Raw genomic sequence first — 6303 nt, 5'->3', positions numbered from 1 at the left:
TGTTGGGAGAGGGCAGCGGGCTCACGAGGACGCCGCTCTTGAAGCTGTTTGTGTCCCATGGGTGGCTGGAGGAGGTGGCCTGTGTCCTGCCATCCTGCTCTCCTCCAAAGGGAGAATCGATGGAGAAGTTTGGGCACAGCTCTGAGCACAGCCAGCACAGCCTGGGCACGTGGACAGTGGGACAGAGGGGACAGGATCCTTCTCCAACTGACCGGCCATTTTCCCCCCAGGCTGCCAGGACCTTATCAGGTGGTGTTTGTCCATCCGCCCCTCGGACAGGCCAGCATTGGAAGACCTTTTGTGCCATCCTTGGGTGCAGGGCATTCCCCTGCCCTAGAAGACGGGAGAGATCCACGTGCTCACTTTGATCCAGGGGCCTGGCAAGTAACACCTCCACACATCCCTTGGCGAGAAGAAGCCAAGGAAACCAGACTTTTTTGTCAGCCTGTAGCACTGAGGGGGGGTCATCCCACGGGAACACGCCCCTCTTTGTGCTGGAGCTGGGCTGCAGACCCGGTCTCCCAAGTGCTGGTGGCCACCATCCAACCTGGTTTTGCTGGTCCCGCTTCACAGACAGCTGGGCCCTGGGCAGAACGCTGACAGCCTGGTCTGGCCCCCAGGGAAGGAGAAGGGGCCTCTGGAGAAGCTGTGCCGGGTGGGGCTGCTGCTGGAGACATCGAGGACGACGTCAGGGATGACAAGCTCTTAGTTGACCTGGACGCCGGCGAGCTGAAGATGATGGACTTTGATTGTGGCCCCTTCCTCCAAGCCGTGCTCCACAGGCCGTTTGCAGATGAGTCCACACCCGGGGGTGCTCCCGGCCGCGGGCATTGCTCAGCCTGGCTGGGCACCGAAGGGTCCCCCTTTGCTGCTGGGGAACCTGAGGAATTCTTCAGCCGGCTGCCAAGCTGCTTCTTGGCAGGAGGGCGGGCGGGTGCTCTGGGCTGGGTGTGAAATGGGAGCCCGGCTCTGCCACCAGCCTCTGCCACTGCCCCTTTGCTGGGCGGGGCTGGGGCAGGGGCAGCCAGCCTGCCAAAAACAAACCCCGTGGGGGGAGCAAAGGCGGGGCTGCAGAACACCAGCTGCTTTGGGCTGCAGGCCAGGAAAGGCTGGGGCTGCCTTGGCTTAGGAGCCTTTCTTTGGGCCAGTGCAGCAGGGCAGGGAGAAGGCCTGGGTTTTCCTGAGCTGGAGGAGGTGGGGTTTTTCTTTGGCCTGGAGGGCTTGGGCCTTCCTCAGAACCCTGACAGAAGGTTAACATTTTACCTTTTTTTCTTGTTTCCACTTTTGGTTTGTAATCTCTGTTCATGAATTTGTTGTTTGTTTTCCAGGGAAGAGTTGGAGCTGGTGCCCAGTCCGGATTGGGAAGGGCTGGGACCATCCCTGGAGAGGATCTGACGTCCCCTCTGAGAAGGCTGAGGACATCCTTTGGGACACGCTCTTCTTGCGGCAGCAGATCTTGTGAGGTAGATGCTCATCTTGCCCATCTTGTCAGCAGGAGTGGGATAATGGCTTTGGGGAGATGGCAGCAGGCACATGAACATCCCGCTCTTGCAGCTGCTGAGCAGGTTGATCTCCTGGGCTTGGCTGGACGAGGTGGCACCTGTGTTGAGTAATTTCTGAAATCCAATCGATCTGGGATGACCCCAAATGACAGTTTAGTTTCCAGCTTGCTCGAGCTGTATCTCAGCTGTTCTCTGAACAGTTCTCTCCCCCACCTGCCTAGTACTTCCCAACTGCTCCCTCCTGTCCCTGCAATGAGTTCCCAGCTCCTCATGGTCTCCATCAAACCCCTGAGAGAAGAAATAGAAACTCTACTCACAGTCCCCTGGAGTGCCCAAATGAGGAACAATGTAATCCTGGAGAAGTCCTAGAGAATTAGATAAGGGATGTCCCAAACAAGCAGGATGTAAACTAAGCCCTGGGTACCCAGAGAAAATAAAGAACAAACTTTATTTTTGGTGGTGAAACACAATGGTGCTGTGCTGCTCAAGAACTGAGGTCAGGATGACAGAGAAGGCCCGGAAGGCCCAGAAAAGGACTTCCAATCGGGGTGTGGCTATGTAAAGCAAAGTACTGAATATGTATTAAGTAAGCCAGACTATTGACTGCACATGTAAACAGTGTGTGTAATAAAAAGCCCTGTCTGTCCTTTGGCACGGTGGATTAGAGGAGCTCTCCTCTGAACACCCAGCATGCTGAATAAAGAAGAATGCTCTTTTTAACATCTCCAGATTGGGGTGAAGAAGTTTGTTTCTGCTGCTTTTCAGTATCATTTCTGGCCCCCAGACAGGACCCTCTGCCTGATCTCCCGCGGATCCGAGGGATCTCTGGATCTTCACGCCAGCCCCAGGACTTTGCTGCAGAAGAGCACAGATCCCCAGCCCAGTCTGGGACACAGGTGAGATCCCACTGGATAACAAGGCATTCTTTTTGGGAATCCTGCCCATGTCAAACGTGTGGATCTTTCAGCGCACTGGGGGTTCTTTGGTATTTTGGGAATCCTGCTCACCTGAGACCTGTGGATCTTCCAGCGCTTTGGGTGGGTTCTTTGGTACTCTGGAATTTGGTCTCTGGCTTTGTTGTATCGATCACTATTGTTCTGTACTTGTATTTGTTTCTGTATTGTAACATTTGGGGTCTACTGTTTAGAGCTGGGAAGTGGGCAATGTGAAGGGGGAATTGTGAAGAAGTCCCCCCTTGGTTGCATTTTGCAATATTGGATGAAGATTGGTGGCCCCCCCGGAGGAACAGCTCCCAGGGAGAATTTAATGGAGTGTTGGAATCAGTGGGTGGCTGTTCTGGAACACTGAATTAGAATCCATTGTTCCAGCTGATGCTGTTTTAGAAGGGGAACAGCAGTGGAAGGAGGTTATGTCTGGTGATGTGTTTTTCACTTTGCAGAACCTGTGAAATGGCAGAAAGATTGTGGTGTGAATGCAGCGCCCTCAGAGCCCTTGGTGTGAGCCCGGGAAGGAAAATCAAGCTGAGGGACAAGATCAGTCTAATTTGGGGACATTGTTGGAGGTTGGAGTTGCAGTTCTGGAAGAAATCCCTGAGGAAATGGTGCCCGTGGGGAGAGGAAGAGGACGAGAGCGTGGGCAGCCTGCTTCAAACATCCCCCCCAGGAGACTTGGGCTCAGTCCCTGTGCATCCTGTAAGAAAGATGGACACTGGAAATGGGATTGTCCGCAACTGAAACTTCAGAACCCTCCCAACCCTCTCGTGGCATCACTGAAGACGACTGAGGGGGCACCAGAGGATTCTTCCCCATCAGAACATCTGGTTCCAGCCAAGCTAAGCACAATTGTTTGTGGCTGTGGGAACTTGTTCCTCTGTGTTAAATCCGGGAAAATGAAACTCAAGGGACAATTCTAGAACAATTGTCTGGTGTGCCAGGGAATTGGGAAACTGGGCCATTTTTAATGCTGTGGCTTTTAAATTGGGAAAACAGTGGTTGGCTCCCCAGTTTTTGTATTTCCCCAATTCCCCAAAGCCTCTGCTTGGGAGAGATCTCTTGGCAAAATGAAATGCCACAATCCAATTTAAAAATGGTCCAAGATAGGTTATTATTGCAGAGCCTAATTCTGTGGAAGTTTCTGGTTTTGCCTGAGAGTCTCCAAAAGCAGAAGTAATCCATCTGCCACCATCACCTGGGGATGCAGTGGTTCCAACAGGATGGGCTGGAGAGGTGCCTCCATGATCCAAGAGAGCAGAACCCGTGAGAATTCCAGTGAAACCTGGAGTGGGGTTGGTGGGGCCAAAGCAATGTCCTTTGCAAATAGACAGTTGTAAGGGATTCTCACCCTTTGTAGAACAATTGGTGAAATTTTGCTTGTGAAAAGAACGTGAATCTAAATGGAATGCTCCAGTTTTGCCAGTCAAGCAGGCAAATGGAAGGCTATGCCAGTTAGTCCAAGACCTCAGAGCTATAAAGAATAGAGTAGAAGATATACAAGCAGTTGTAGTGAATCCTTACACTTTGCTAACTCCCCTAACTGAGAGTTTAATATGTTTCACAGGATTAGATTTGAAAGCTGCCTTTTTCTGTCTCCCTTTGAGTTGGGAAAGTCAAGAGCTTTTTGCTTTCCAATGGGAAAATGCAAAGACGGGGAGGAAAACCCATCTGACTTTGGTGGTCCTCTTGCAGGGGTTTAAAAATAGCCCCCCAATATTTGGAACTCGACTGGCAAAGGGACTGGAGGAATGGGGAAGTCCAAACCCACCCTCTTGGAGCCTTATTGCAGTGTGTGGATGATCTTTTGATGGCCACTGATGCTGAGCAGCAACGTTGGGGTCAGAGTGTGGCCCTGTGGAATTTCCTTGGGCTGAGTGGATAGGGGGTATCCCAAACACAAAGTGCAAGTAGTCCAGAGCCCAGGAGCCTCCGTGGGCTTTGAAATTCTCCAAGGACAAGGGAGGCTGGGCCAGGAAGGAAAGAAGCAACCTGTCAACTGCCCCAGCCCCAGCAAAGGAAGCCCAGAGCGGGATTGCTTCCAGACTAGAGGAGAAGTGTATTTGGGCAGAGCTGGCTTAGGAGACAGCCCCTTGGAAAGTCCTGGTTGGGAATTGTTTCCCAGTGGGGGCAGCTTTGTCCGGCATGGAAAACAATTCCCTGGATGCACAGGAACTCCCCACCCCCAGGTCAGAGATCCTGACAGAGATCCTTCTCCCAGGAGAAGAAAATGAGTCTAGTGCTAAGGCTTGTCAACTCCTTGAAACCTCAGGAGCAAAATTTGCTCCAGGAGGCTGGGCAGTTACCCCAAGTGGGCAAATAATAGTCCCTGAGCCAATCTCCTGTGACCTGGTGGATGGGGAACATGAGGGTATTCCTTGGAGTGAAGCAAATTATTGAAACATTTGCCCAAGTGGGTTCTTGGTCCAAAACTGACCCCAGTTGTACAAGCAGTGAGTCAGCAGTGTGGTGTGTGCAAGAGAAATAATCCAAACCCTGCCAGTGGAGTGGGAAGAGGTGATGGAAAATGTAGAAATGCTGCAGGTGAATGTTGGCAGATGGATGTGACTGAATTGCCCAGAAAAGGGGGGTGTAAAGATCTCCTAGTCTTGGGGGATACCTTCTCTGGGTGGCCAGAGGCTGTTCCTTGTTGCACTAAGCAGGTTGGGAAAGAGACTGCAATCCTGTTCAGTGCAATCCTCCCTGTATTTGGGATGCCTTTGGGAATGTCATCAGACAGAGGTTCCCACTTGACTGCAGAAACAAAATGCTTCACTCTTGTTTTGCTCTTCTGACAACAGTTCAAACACTGTTGACATGGGAGGAAAATTTACATGTCTTTTTAGTGCCAAAGGTGATCCAAGTGTTGCCTACAAGTGTCTGTATTAAGTAAGCAAGACTCTGTAATGAATCTGGAAACTGTGTGTGTAATGTAAAGCCCTGTGTGGCTGTCCCTGAAGTGCTGAGGCTGAACAACAGCCCCTGAGCCAAAGCTGAGCTCTAGATGAACCTTCCAACCTAATGGGCTGTGTCTCCATGTATCTGCTCATGAGCTCAAACTGGGTCTATTTGTTGGTACAAATGTGGTGTGATGGGACTCCACCTGTGTATCTGCTCCTGAACCAAACAGGTGTGCTTATTAGGGAGATCTGTTAGTCTGGGCTCATTAGTGAATCCTGTTTGTATCTGTTCCTTAACCAAATATGTCTGATTGTGAGCAAAATCTGATCTTTATCTTTCTGTATCTGGAGAGTGGTCGAGGCCATGGCAGTCGATGTGTGGCCTTGTTTGGCAGTGGATGGGGCAGGGGGAGCCTTGGTTTGGGAGAAGCAGAACATTGCTCCCAAGATTCTGCTCTGGCCAAATAAGGAACAATAGAATGTTAGAGAAGTCCTGGAGAATTGGATCAGGGCTGGAACTCAAGCAAACAGGATGTGAGCTGAGCTCTGGGGACCCAGAGAAGATCAAACCAAACATGACAGTCTCTGTGGGGAAAACCAGTGATGCTGAGAACCGAGGTCAAGAAGCAGACACCTGAGCTTTGGGGGCACCAGATGCCAAAAAACCCACCAGAGACCCCCAGAGAAGAGCCCAAATGACCAAATAGGGACTTGCAATAGGGGGGTGACTGTGTAAAGCACAGTAATGGACATGTGTTCAGTAAGGGGGAATACCCAATGCCTCTGGAATCAGTGTGTGTAATCCCAAGCCCTACCTGTGTCCCTGAGCAGGCTGGATTAGAAGAACTCTCCTGCAGGCGTCCAGCACGCTGCCCTAAAGAATGCCTGCTTCTTAACACCTCCCAGCTGGGGTTAAGGAGTTGCTTTCTGCTGCTTTTGGGCACCATTTCT

General features: G+C 51.3%; 1 long non-coding RNA gene across 1 annotated transcript; it reads left to right on the top strand.

Moving 5' to 3' along the window:
* Nucleotides 1-1096: 1096 nt before the first annotated feature.
* On the top strand, nucleotides 1097-6297 carry LOC112841451. Its single transcript, XR_003213025.2, has 3 exons — nucleotides 1097-1463; nucleotides 2287-2398; nucleotides 2902-6297. It is a non-coding gene; the product is annotated as an uncharacterized LOC112841451 (long non-coding RNA).
* Nucleotides 6298-6303: the final 6 nt, after the last annotated feature.

This window comes from Manacus vitellinus, unplaced genomic scaffold (genome assembly GCF_001715985.3).
Source record: "Manacus vitellinus isolate BGI_N305 unplaced genomic scaffold, ASM171598v3 ctg7180002428430_pilon, whole genome shotgun sequence".
Classification (NCBI taxonomy): Eukaryota; Metazoa; Chordata; class Aves; order Passeriformes; family Pipridae; genus Manacus; species Manacus vitellinus.
The sequence above is the reverse complement of the archived record's forward strand: the minus strand, read 5'-3'. Positions and strand labels throughout refer to the sequence as shown.